The sequence below is a fragment of the Zingiber officinale genome, chromosome 4A, assembly GCF_018446385.1.
Source record: "Zingiber officinale cultivar Zhangliang chromosome 4A, Zo_v1.1, whole genome shotgun sequence".
Classification (NCBI taxonomy): domain Eukaryota; kingdom Viridiplantae; phylum Streptophyta; class Magnoliopsida; order Zingiberales; family Zingiberaceae; genus Zingiber; species Zingiber officinale.
Genome location: NC_055992.1, coordinates 149,092,774 through 149,105,378, shown reverse-complemented (window position 1 = coordinate 149,105,378; position 12,605 = coordinate 149,092,774). Strand labels below are relative to the sequence as shown.

The following is a 12,605-nucleotide window of genomic DNA, read 5'->3' as shown; positions in this document are numbered from 1 at the left end:
AAACATGAATGCAAAAACTAGACATGATGTCATGGCATATGATGGGCAAACAATCATGACAAGATTTAGTATAAATAAAATATACCTAGATTAACTATCTAAGTATCCTTAAAGTCTTAGCTAAACTTACACCTTAAACCTAGATTGCCCTAAAGTGCTACAAGAGAATGCCAAAGCCTAAATTGGCATTTCTAATTTCCTTGATTTAATGTATGCCAATTGAAAATAAACATGTCCTCAAATGTTGGCATATTCCATTTTTCCTCAAGAGTGATTACATAAATCAAGGCCCGGATTGCCTTAAATTTCCAAGAGAATACCAAAATCCCAACTTGGTATTTCTCAAGGTTTTCCCAATTTGTGCCATTTTAAGATAAAATCAATTTTTAACCATTAGACACATTTTACTCTTTCAAGGAGTAATCAATAATTCCATTTCATTTTCAAAGGTTAACTAAAACCTTGAAAATGCTCCTTGAGTGTCAATTTCCTCAAAGTTGGGTTAACTACCCTTCTAATCGGAGTTGACACTCTCTAACCCATCTATGGGGTAGAGAAGATGCTCCTAGGAACCCAACACCTATTGGTGCTCCTTGGATTCTCTAGGTACTCACTAGGGATAACTTCTCTAGATACCTTCCTAGTGACCTTGTTGGGCTTCTTAGAAGCCTTGGTCACATTTTCTAGGTCAACTCTAGGGATAGCTTCTCTTGTAACCTTCTTTGTGACTTTCTTAGACTTCTTAGAAGTCTTAGTCACATTTATTGTAAAAATACTCTTAGGGATGACTTCCCTAGTATTCTTGGCTTGACCACTAGACCTAGGGTTTGTTCCATAACTATATGGAACTCTATGGTAAGAGGGCACATCCTTCTTAGCCTTTGGTTTGTATCCCAAACCTCTATGGCCATTAGATGACCTTTGTGCTCCTAGACCTAGGCTATGCTCATTTTGCCCTTTTAGGATATTTTCCATCCTTTTTAGGGTCCTTTCCATTTTATCAAGCCTTGACCTCAAGACTTGATTTTCTATCACTAAGTCCTTAGTTTTAGATTTTTCATTTGATTCATGAGCATATTTGTTCTTGGGCTTGTATCTAAAATCCTTAGAGTTCTTGCCTAGACTTTTACCTACATTCCTAGCCTTAGGTGTAGTGGTTTTAGCATGAAAATCTATATGTTTTTCTTTAACGCTATCATGCTTTCTATTTTCATGGTAAATAGCATTAAAATGAAAAAAGTTAGAACTATCATGCTTTTTACCATAATGTAAAGGGGTAGGCTCAATAAATGTTACCTTCTTCTTTACCTTGGAGGCTCCCCCTTGACGAATGCCTCCTTGAGCCTTGACCATCTTCTTCCCCTTGGGGCATTGACTTCGGTAATGCCCCTTTTGATTGCAAGAGAAGCACACGATGTGCTCCTTGCTCTTCTTTGTTCCGGGGATGGTCTCCTTGAGCTTCTCCTTTCCTTTTTGTGCCATTTGGCCCTTTTTCTTGGCCAATTTGGGGCACTTGCTCTTGTAGTGCCCATGTTCCCTACATTCAAAGCATATAATATGATTTTTATTTTTAATTGAAATATTTATACCTTTGCTTGTAGGGGTGGCATCTTTCCCTTTGGATCCGGAGGTAGAAGCTTCCTCTTGATCCGATCTTGATTCTCCTCCATTTGATTTTTCTTGACTCGTGGAGGTAGAAGCTTCTTCAATCTCTTCATCTCTTGACCCGGATGTAGAAGCTTCTCCTTCTTCTTGATCCGGTGTCACCAAGGATTGCTCCCCCTCAATCCTAGAGGTGGAGGCTTCATCATCTTGAATATGAAACAAGGAGTATGCTCCCTCCTTGTTCCCTTCGTTGCATTCCCTTGAAGATGAAGCTTCTTCTTGAACTTCTTCTTCGGAGGTTGAGCATCTCTCAACCTCGGAGTCCTCCTCTTGGTCTTGATCCAATGAGCCTCTTTGGATTCTCCTTGATCTGGTACAGTGGAGGGGATCTCATGAATTCTTGCCAATTTGCTCCAAAGCTCCTTGGCATCTTCAAACTCTCCAATTTGTTCCAAGATGTTGCTTGGCAATAAATTGACCAAAAGCTTGGTCACTTTGTCATTGGCCTCACATCTTTGGATTTGGTCTTTGCTCCACTTGCTCCTTTTGAGTACTTTGCCCTTGGAATTTGTGGGAGCTTCAAAACCTTCCATGAGAGCAAACCATTGCTCTATCTCCATCATAAGAAAATTTTCGATTCTTGATTTCCAAGAATCGAAGCTTGTAGATGAATATGGTGGAGCCACCCTTGTGTCAAATCCAAGTCCATCTTGGAATTGCATCTTGAAGTTGAGCTTGATAGAATCTTGAACTTGAAGAATTTGCTCCAACTTCTTCACCCTCTAGCTTTTCTTGATATGTTTGCCCCTTCCGGCGGTGATTCCGGTGAAGAGCAACCTTGCTCTGATACCACTTGTTAGGACCAAAAGTAGCTAGAGGGGGGGGGGGGTGAATAGCTCTTCGCGTGCTCGTTGCTCGGCGTTGCTTGGCGTTGATTGTTTCTTCAAGAATATGTAGCGGAAAATACAGAAACAAATACACCCACGCTAACACTAGGATTTTACTTGGTATCCACCTCCAAAGGAGGTGACTAATCCAAGGATCCACACCACGCACGCACCCTCCACTATGAAACACTCCTTTTCGGTAACTACCGAGGGCGGAGAAGCCCTACAAGACTCTCGGTACAAGAAGAAGGAAGGGGAAACAAAATACAAGCACAAAGCTTACAATGAATGCAGAAAACCCTAACCCTAGCTTCTCTTCTTGCCTTTGATCCGCCTCTTGACTCGGAGAGCTTCCAAGAACCTTCAAGAACTGGCGATCACGAGCTTTGAGAGTGCTGTGGAGGAGCTGGCGAAGATCTGAGATGAAACCGTGAAGAGATGCTGCAGCCAACGCACGCCTGCAGCTCAAATACGACGCAACGGTCGGATCCCGATCGATTCGAATATTCCCAATCGATCGGGGAGGCTTTGGATCGATCCACGGATCGATCCAGAGCGCCTCTGTGCTCTGGAAAAGCGCCTGGATCGATCCACGGATCGATCCACGGATCGATCCAGCGCTTATTGCGCGAAGCAGCCGCGTCCCAATCGATCCACTGATCGATTGGGACCTCTGGATCGATCCACGGATCGATCCAGAGGCTCTCTGTTCGCTGGGACAGGTCTGGATCGATCCACTGATCGATCCAGCACTTGATTTTTGTCCAAAACCAAGTCCCAAACCTCCCAAACCAACATCCGGTCAACCTTAACCTGTTGGTATGTCATGCCTAGCATCTAGTCACTCCCTTGACCTGCTAGGACTCCCTTACCAAGTGTCCGGTCAATCCCTTTGACCCACTTGGACTTTTCTCTGTGCCAAGTATCCGGTCAATCCCTTGACCTACTTGGACTTTTCTTTCATGCCAAGTATCCAGTCAATCCTTTGACCTACTTGGACTTCCCAACACCAGATGTCCAATCATCCTTGATCCATCTGGATTTTCCCTTGCCTGGCTTCACTCACCAGGACTTTCACCTAGCTTCACTCACTAGGGTTTTCCATCTGCCTAGCTTCACTCAATAGGACTTTCACCTGGCTTCACTCACCAGGATTTCCATCTGCCTAGCTTCACTCACTAGGACTTTCACCTGGCTTCACTCACCAGGATTTCCATCTGCCTAGCTTCACTCACTAGGACTTCCTTCTGCCTGGCTTCACTCACTAGGACTTTTCTTCTGCCTGGCTTCACCTACCAGGACTTTCCTTCTGCCTGGCTTCACTTACCAGGACTTTCCTTCTGCCTGGCTTCACTCACCAGGACTTTCATACTGCCTAGCTTCACTCACTAGGTCTTTCATTTTGCCTAACATCCCAGTTAGGACTTCCCAGTCAAGTATCCGGTCAACCTTGACCTACTTGACTCTTCTTCAATCAATATCTTATTGTCAAACATCTAAACCCAAACCAAGACTCAGCTTGGTTACCCAGGTCAACCTTGACCTGAGGGATATTGCACCAACATGCTCGATTGATAGCAACATCATTATCAAACATATTATATCTTTCAGAATCATCCCTTGAACCTCTTTCTGAATCAACCTACCCGTTTTGTACAGCAGAACCCCAATGCTACCATTGAAAGAACTCGCTTACAACTTGTATCAAAACTCAAAACATGAAACTAAGTAGCATAGAATCCGATCAAAAACACAGAGCACCTACAATCGGTCCCAAGCTTTCGGGAAAAAGAAAAAAAAACAAGGAATAAAACCTCGGAGCTATCCTACTGCAGGTGAGTAGCAACTTACTTCGTGTTCTTGAACTCACAGCCGGAAAAGGGAGATCTAGGGTTTCGGATAGATGAGAATCCCAGCGGCTTCTTTGTGTTTCCGAGCTCCTCTCGTCAAGGTGGTCACGCACGGGTGAAGACCGGCCGGAAAACGATGCTCGTCGGCCGCCGGAGACGTGCCCTAAGTCGTCTTCGTTTTCCTTCGCTCGGGCAGAATCGGCGCCGACGCCGTTCGTGAGGGAGAGGAGGAATTATGAGAGAAATTTTTAGGTTTTAGGAAAAGGATTTAAAACTTATACTCAAGGTTATTTTCGTTTCCAACTATAGCTTAAGTGGAATTTTTCTCCTTCTTTAATATCAAATGATCGCTAGCCTAGTTGGTTGACCGTGTTTTGCTTAAGGCGTGGCTCCCAGGTTCAAAACTCGGTTGAAACCATTTTTTCTTCTTATTTATTTTAAACGTTCCAACTACTGCATATATACATTTCGCTCCATATAAAGTTAATAAAAATCGTGTAGCTCAGTTGGTTTTGCTAGAAGTCACAGATTGCAGGTTCAAATCCTGGCTTCAACATATTCCTTTTTTTTTTTTTTTTTTTAAACTTCTTCCTCTTGGTAAAAATACCAAATGAACTCCAAAAATTACATAAAAATACTCTAAAAATTTCTAAAAATCTCTAGAATATTTTAAAAGTATTTCCAAATATTTTTATGGACTTTTAGAACTCTAAATCATGAAATTTGGGGTGTTACACAAAGTAATAAGGGATCACAAGAAAAGAATGTTGTGCTTATCCCGAGCTTCATATATCGATACTATCCTAGCTCGTTTTAGCATGCAAGACTCCATGAAAGGTTTTTGTACCTTTTGGGAATGGAGTATATTTATCTAAAGAGATGACTCTGAAGACATAAAAGAGATAGAAGAAATGAAGACAGTTCCTTATGCTTCAACTATAGGAAGCCTAATGTATGCTATGCACGAGACCAGATATCTGTTTTGCAATGGGCATGGTTAGCAGATATCAAAGTAACCCAGGACGGGGACATTGGACTGCCGTAAAACATATATTAAAGTACCTTAGAGGGACTAGAGATTATATGCTAGTTTACAAGACAAATGATTTGCTCCCTGTGGATTACACGGATTCTGACTTCCAATCAGATAGGGACAAATAGTAAGTCAACCTCAGGATTTTGTGTTTACTTTAGGAGGTAAAGCCATAACAATGGAGGAGTGTTAAGCATAGATACTTTTTCGGACTCCACCATAGAAGCTAAGTATGTGGCAGTCTTTGAGGCAGCCATAGAAGCTGGATGACTTAGTAACTTCATGATGGACTTAGATGTGATTCATGATTTGTCCAAAATTATTACAGTGTATTGTAATAATAAGTGGTGCAGTAGCAAACTTGAAAGAACCACGAGCCCATAAGGCAAGTAAACACATAGAGCGCAAGTACTATCCAATACGAGACATTGTATAACGAGGAGAAGTTGTTGTCGCCTAGATTGCATCAGATGATAACCGAAAGATCCTTTCACTAAGGCCCTTAAGGCAAGAGCTTTTGATAGGCATGATGAAGGAATGGGAATTAGATGTATGGCAGCATTTATGACAGCATAGTCTTTTAGTATAAGTGGGAGATTGTTAGAGTGTATACTAAAAGCCTAGCTTTTTCTAAACATTTATTTTTGAAATAAAGAATCACATTGGTCAAATGTCTACATTTATATGCTAAGTGTAGTTGTTCAATTAATTTATATTACAGATAACATGGTGTGTGGTGTCACACATAGAAGATCATATTATCAGTTCCTTATAAGTTATAAAAAGTTGCTCACGACTAAGATAGAAATGAACAAACTATTGGAATAGTTGTAGTGTAATTTGGTATTGGTTTATCTTAACTATAAAATTACACTAGTACACTCTGAGTGTATTGAGCAAGACCATTTAAGGTAAGATCTTTTTATACTGACTACATAAAAGAACAAGACCTTTGTTATTATAGAAGTGTGTGCTCTTAATCATGATATAATAACAAGCACATATACTCAATATTCATTTCTTTAATTTATCAAAGGGTGCGATTTAGTTCGATAAATCAATAGGCATGATAAGTTGGGAAATGGTATTATTTATACGGTGTGTTGTTGATTATAGAATGAAACTGTGTCCTAGTAATCTAGGTTGATAATGTCCCTAAGAGGAGCTCATAAGGATTGTCATGTAAACCCTGCAGGTGGACTTAGTCCGACATGATGATGAAGTTGAGTGGTACTACTTTTGGAGCTAGATATTAATTAAGTGAGTTGTCAGTAACCAATTTAATTAGTGGACATTCTATATTTTAAACACAGGGAGACTAACACACTCATGATAAGAAGGAGCCCATATAATAATATAGGATTGGTGTGGTAGTTCAATAATAACTTTTTAGTGGAATGAGATATTATTGATGAACTCGAGTTGGGTGTTCGGGGCGAATATGGGAAACTCAAGTTCATCGGGAGACCAAAACCAATTCTTCCTCTCGGTCCCTGTCGTAGTCTTTTATTTATAAAGTGTTATACCCACCCATACCCACCTTCTTACCCACCTTAAGGTGAATGACCAAGCCTAGCTTGGAGCCCAAGCTAGGGCCGGGCAAACCAAGGTGAGATGGTTTAAAGAGGTGGCCGACCCTAGCTTGAACCCAAGCTTGGTGTGGCCAACCACATTAAAATAAAAGGATTTTATTTTTTAAAAAATCTTTTCTTTTGTGGAAGCCGTGGTTTTAAAAGAAAGTTTAAAATTTAAATATTTTCTTTTATAGTTTTCTACAAAAGATTAAGAGAAAGATTTGATATCTTTCCTTATTTGTAGTTAAAAGGAAGATTTTAATTTTTGATAAAATTTTCCTTTTTTATAACCATCCTCATGATTTTAAAAAGAGAGTTTTAAAATTAAATCTTTCCTTTTATACTTTCTACAAAATGAGAAAAGATTTGATATCTTTCCTTATTTGTAGATTGAAAGGAAGATTTTAATTTTGAGAAAACTTTCCTTTTTGTAATCATCCACATGTTTTAATAGAGAGATTTTAATTTATAAAAGTTTCCTTTTATAACCAACCATGAAGGAAATTTTTGAAAGAGAAATTTTTATTTAAAAATGTTTAGAAATAAATTAGGATATTTTATTTTGTATTTAAAACTTTCCTTCCTTGGAGGATTAGATATGGCCGGCCACATTAATAGAGAAAAGGATTTTTATTTAGTTAAATTTTCCTTTTCAATGGCAAGGAAAATAAGGAAGTTTTTATTAAAACTTTCCTTATTTGCCAAGACCAAAGAATATAAAAGAGAGGGTAGAGGTGCCTCACCTCATAACAATACTTCTATTATTCCTCTCCTCCTTGGTGGTGACCGGCCCTCATCCTTCTTCATCTTCTTTTCTTCTTCTTTGGTGGCCGACGACATCAATTCTTGGGGAGTCATTGGTGGCCAAATTTTGCTTGGAGAAGAAGTAGAGAAAGAAGGCTTTGTTTCTAGCATCCCTTGGAACTTGGTGGTGGTGGTCGAACCTCATCTTCTCTTGGAGTTCTTGTGGTGGCCGAAACTTGCTTGGAGAAGAAGGAAGCTTGGGTGGATTCTCGTCTCGGTAGATCATCGCCCAAATAACGCTCGAGATAAGAAGAGGAATATGACAGAAGATCGTGAGGTCTATAAGCTATAAAAGGTATAACTAGTTATTAGTTTCCACATCATAACTAGTTCATCCTTTTATTTAGATTTTGAAATACCAAACATAAGAGGCTAATGAATCTAGGTTATCGAATTTATGTTTTTGATTTTATGTTTCTTTTGTTTTTCGAATTTGTGATTCGATTGTTCTTTTTGGTAAAACCTAGGGTTACTATAAGAAAATTAAATATTAAATTTCGTTGAAAGGCTTTGTCTAGGAAGTGGTGGATGCTCCTATACCCAAGAAGGCCTAGTGTCTCGCCATGTTTAACCTGGAAGTCAATCTCTGAAATTAATATTTAATTGAATTTGTAACATGGGTGGATTTGAATCAATAATGTTAAGCATCGTTTGCAATCCAAGTCTAAACTACTAAGAATAGATAAGTTGAATATGGAATCAATAATGTTAAGTTCCGTTTGCGATTCCAAATTTAATTTCTAAAGAACACAATAGGTTGTTAGGAATGGTTCAGGATTTGTAAAAAAAATTTGTACGGGGGAACCGGTACGATATTCCCAGTAGCAACCAACAAAAAGGAGCTCGCGTACCTCGAGTTCCATGTGGTGGAATAGCTCCTCACCATCCACCTTGTCCTGCTTGTTGAGGAAGGCCACCATGTTGGCCACGCCTATTGGGATATGCTCGATGCGGTGTGTGCTAAAACATGTTTTATAAACATGCACAACAGAAAATAAAGCAATAATAATTCTTAAATTATTACATCACACGCACCACATGCATATAAGGATACAACATGCCAAACATGATCACATAATTAAATTTTTACGAAAAGTAAATTTACGCTAAGTGTACCTTACAGATGACCTGTAACGAGAAGGGCATTAACCATAGCAACGTTGTCAAACCTCTCCTCTATTCATATCCACGTCGAGCTCCTCAAAACAACTCCTTGAGTACAAGCCTCTCCTTCGGAAGTTACTAGCCACGAGAGAAGAAGAGAGATCAAAAGGAAGAGGAAAATAAGCACACAAGGAAGAGATTTCTTCCTTGTGGTGGTCACGACAACAAGGGGAAGGGCTTCCCCTTGTTGGCGGTGGCAAAGAGAGAGAGGAGAGGGAGAGGAGAAGAGAAATTGGGTTAAGATTTTCTAAAAACCTTATGAGCCAATTAATGATCTCATGTGTATAATTTTCTCTCAACCATATCAATATATAGCCCTCATTAATGAGTTGGATTAGAAAGTTCAAATCCAATCTATTATCCTTTAACCAAAAATTATTCCATTAACCCCTTAGTTTGATTCACAACTAAACCAAGCTGGTTCATGACTAATTCATGATTAAACCAAATATGGTCCAACTCTTCCATAAGAGATGTGGCACATCCGTGTTTCCATTGCGACAAATATTTCTATATTTATCTTATATATGGTTGAACCAAAAGTTTATCTCTTGATCTAAGAATCATATTCTTTAACTTGTTTTATGTCTTTTAGAGACTCGTTAGTGCATGTGACCCAATATGTTCCCAATTTATCTTGGTCGTCCATAATTAACTACTTAATTATAGAACAATCATGAGTGACACCTAGTAGTACATCATGATCCCCAATTAGTCAAAAAATCATAGTTAATCTTAGAATTAATTCTAAACCTTTCAACAGATACAGTGAGTTGTACCTCGTTCCTTTCACTCGTCTTATACTCACTTGGTTCAGGACATGGTTTATGTGTCTTATCTCCACTAGGCTGACTACGTCATACCTAGCCCAAGTAATATTTCCTCGTTCCGTGGATTCAAATTACTTGTTCATGTGTACAAGAATCTCACACTCTTAACATGTGATATTTTGGACAAAGAATTTGAGTAATAATCCTAACGAGTGGCCTTAGGGTATACGTCTCCTCGCAAGAAACGGTGAATCCTTTATGGGCTATCCAAACATCTTCGGACACTTCAACTTACACCCAATCATCCCAGATCCACACCTCAATGAGATGCTTACTTAAGATGTCAAAGTATAAGTTTCCATGATCAAGATGACTTATATACCTCAAGTCGAAGGAAACTTGCACTCGTACTACAGTAAGAACTTCACTGACATATCTATATATATGTAGAGAATCATATGAAGTCTTACAGCGAGTCACTCCAATGAATTAGTTACCATAACCAGCATCCACATTTAACTCTTGACATCCCAATATATCTAGCCAGTGAGAAAGCAACTGCTTGGCCGAACTAAGGAGTATAACTCATGCTAGTCTTACAAAATTAATGATATCCTAATGCATCAATTCAACGACTTGGGAAATTTCAATGTATTCATAATTATACATGTAGAGATAATCACTAGTTGTGATCCAATTACAAATTCTCTCATGCTATGAATAATATTATGGGCATTCAGTAAATGAGTTTAAGACAATCAAACATATAATATGCACTCAAATAGTAAATCTATACTTATCAAATAAATAGAAAAAATTATAAGGTGATTACCTTAGGACATCTCTTAAATCTAACAACGCTGACCTGCTTAGCCAAGAGGATGTACTCCTTGGTCTAGGGCGGGGCCGTCAGTGTTTCCCCACTACAAGAATGGCATGGTTCATTTCAAAGGCTTTGTTAGCTTGGCTTGACTCGGTTCATTTTAAAGGCATGATTCATTTAAAAGGTTTGATTCATTAAACTCAGTTTCACTTGGTTCATGTTAAAGGCACAATTTATTTTTAAGTCTTGGTTCATTTTAGACTTAGGCATAGCTCGATTACCTTATCAAATAATTTTAAACACTCCAAAACTTAGCTTGGCTGTTTACAACCCTATCTTTGTTTACACCTAGTCCTGCTTGTTAAGGAAGACCACCATGTTGGCCACGCTAACTTGCTTAGCCAAGAGGGCGTGCTCCTTGGTCTGGGGCATGGGGCGTTCAGCACCAAAAATGACAAGAATGACACCATCCATCTGCGTCACACCGGTGATCATGTTCTTGACGTAATCAACGTGGTCGAGGCAACCGACATGGGCATAGCGGTGGGAGTTGGTCTCATACTTGATGGTGGCGGTGTTGATTATAATACCACGGGTGTGCTCCTTGGGAGCGACGTCAATCTCGTTATACTTCTTGGGGGCAGATCCTTAGACTACAAGGAGGGCCATGGTGAGGGTGGCGGTGAGGACGGTCTTGTAATGTGCCCGGTGTTGGATATAGGTGAATACAGAAGAGGTGGAAGAAGAAAGAAGTTCCATTATGAATGAGACTTTAGTCCGACATTGAGAGTTTTAAGGCATATTAGTTAATTTATATTAATTCACATGCATTGATGATGTGAACAAATGCATGGGGAGAGGCTCTCTCTCATGCGTGGGTATGTAGGGGGGTGCAAAATCCAAAGTCTGGATTGTACTAAACCATGTTGACTCATGTGCGAGCACAACCTGCGTGCATCAAATGTTGGACTAGTCAGGGAAAAATTTACCCAAGTGGAATAGCTCCTATATAAGGAGGCTACGATCATAAGCAAAACCACATAAGCAGAAAGATAAAGCTCTCCACCTATGTTCCCTCTCCTCCTTTGTCGTGTAATTTTTTGCTTAGCATAGTACCCCTGATAGCAGTCGGGTACCTCTCAATTTGCATGTGACCACCCGTGTTTGGTGGAAATAACAGTTAACCGTTATATCCTGAGAAACAAATGACCCGAGAAAATCTCAAAGCACAGCCGGAGGTGGGGCAAATCTGTTTCAAGGAAATTGCGTCCATCGTAGGCCTCGGTCAGCTTCACCCGCTCGATCGCTTTGTTCGCTGGGCCGACTTGCTCGCTCTACTGCTCTATCCACTCAGGCCGCTCTATCACTCGGGCTGCCCTGCCTTCTACTATAGGGTGGCTCTGCCCGATCAACCCCTTTTGTGACTCAACCAATTTGTCGCTCTATCGTTCTACCCGCTCGACGACTCTACCCAGTCGGTTGCTTTGCCTGGCCAGCCACTTGGCCTGTTGCTCGTTCAACTGTACTACTCGGTCGGTCACTCATTCTGATCAGCTGCTCTATCATTTAGGCTACTCAGCCTTTAAGCAACCCTGCCTTTCCCCGCTCGACCGCTATACCCAATTGGCTACTGTACCCGGTCGGTCACTCGGACTGATCTGCGCTCAGTTGATCTATTCGCTGGGTTGCTCTGCCACTTGGCTACTATGCCTAATCAGTCGATCTGCTCGCTCGGACGCTCTTCCTACTCACTCAGCCACTCTGCAGATAGCACTTGATAGAAAATAGCCTCTGCTGGCAGCCTGAGATTATCTGCTCAAGTCATCGCGACGGATAAGTTGAATTTAATTTGGTATAATTTAAATTCGGTTAATTTCCCAATATCTCTGGAAACAGATTATCTAATAATCTTGAAACATATTCGGTTCTGTTGAGATGGTTACAAAATAAAGTGTTGAGATGCAACAGACTCAACACATGAAGGCCCCCTCCGTCTAGATTGGAAATGTGTCAATCAACCATGGCAAAAAACCAGAGAAGTTCACTTAGTTAAACTTCAAGAGATGATAGCAGAACATGCTTTTCTTGACCATGC

General features: G+C 40.2%; 1 pseudogene; it reads right to left on the bottom strand.

Moving 5' to 3' along the window:
* The window catches only part of LOC121972918, a 52,915-nt pseudogene extending 41,132 nt beyond the window's left edge, over positions 1 to 11,783 (bottom strand).
* Between the last annotated feature and the right edge of the window lie 822 nt (positions 11,784 to 12,605).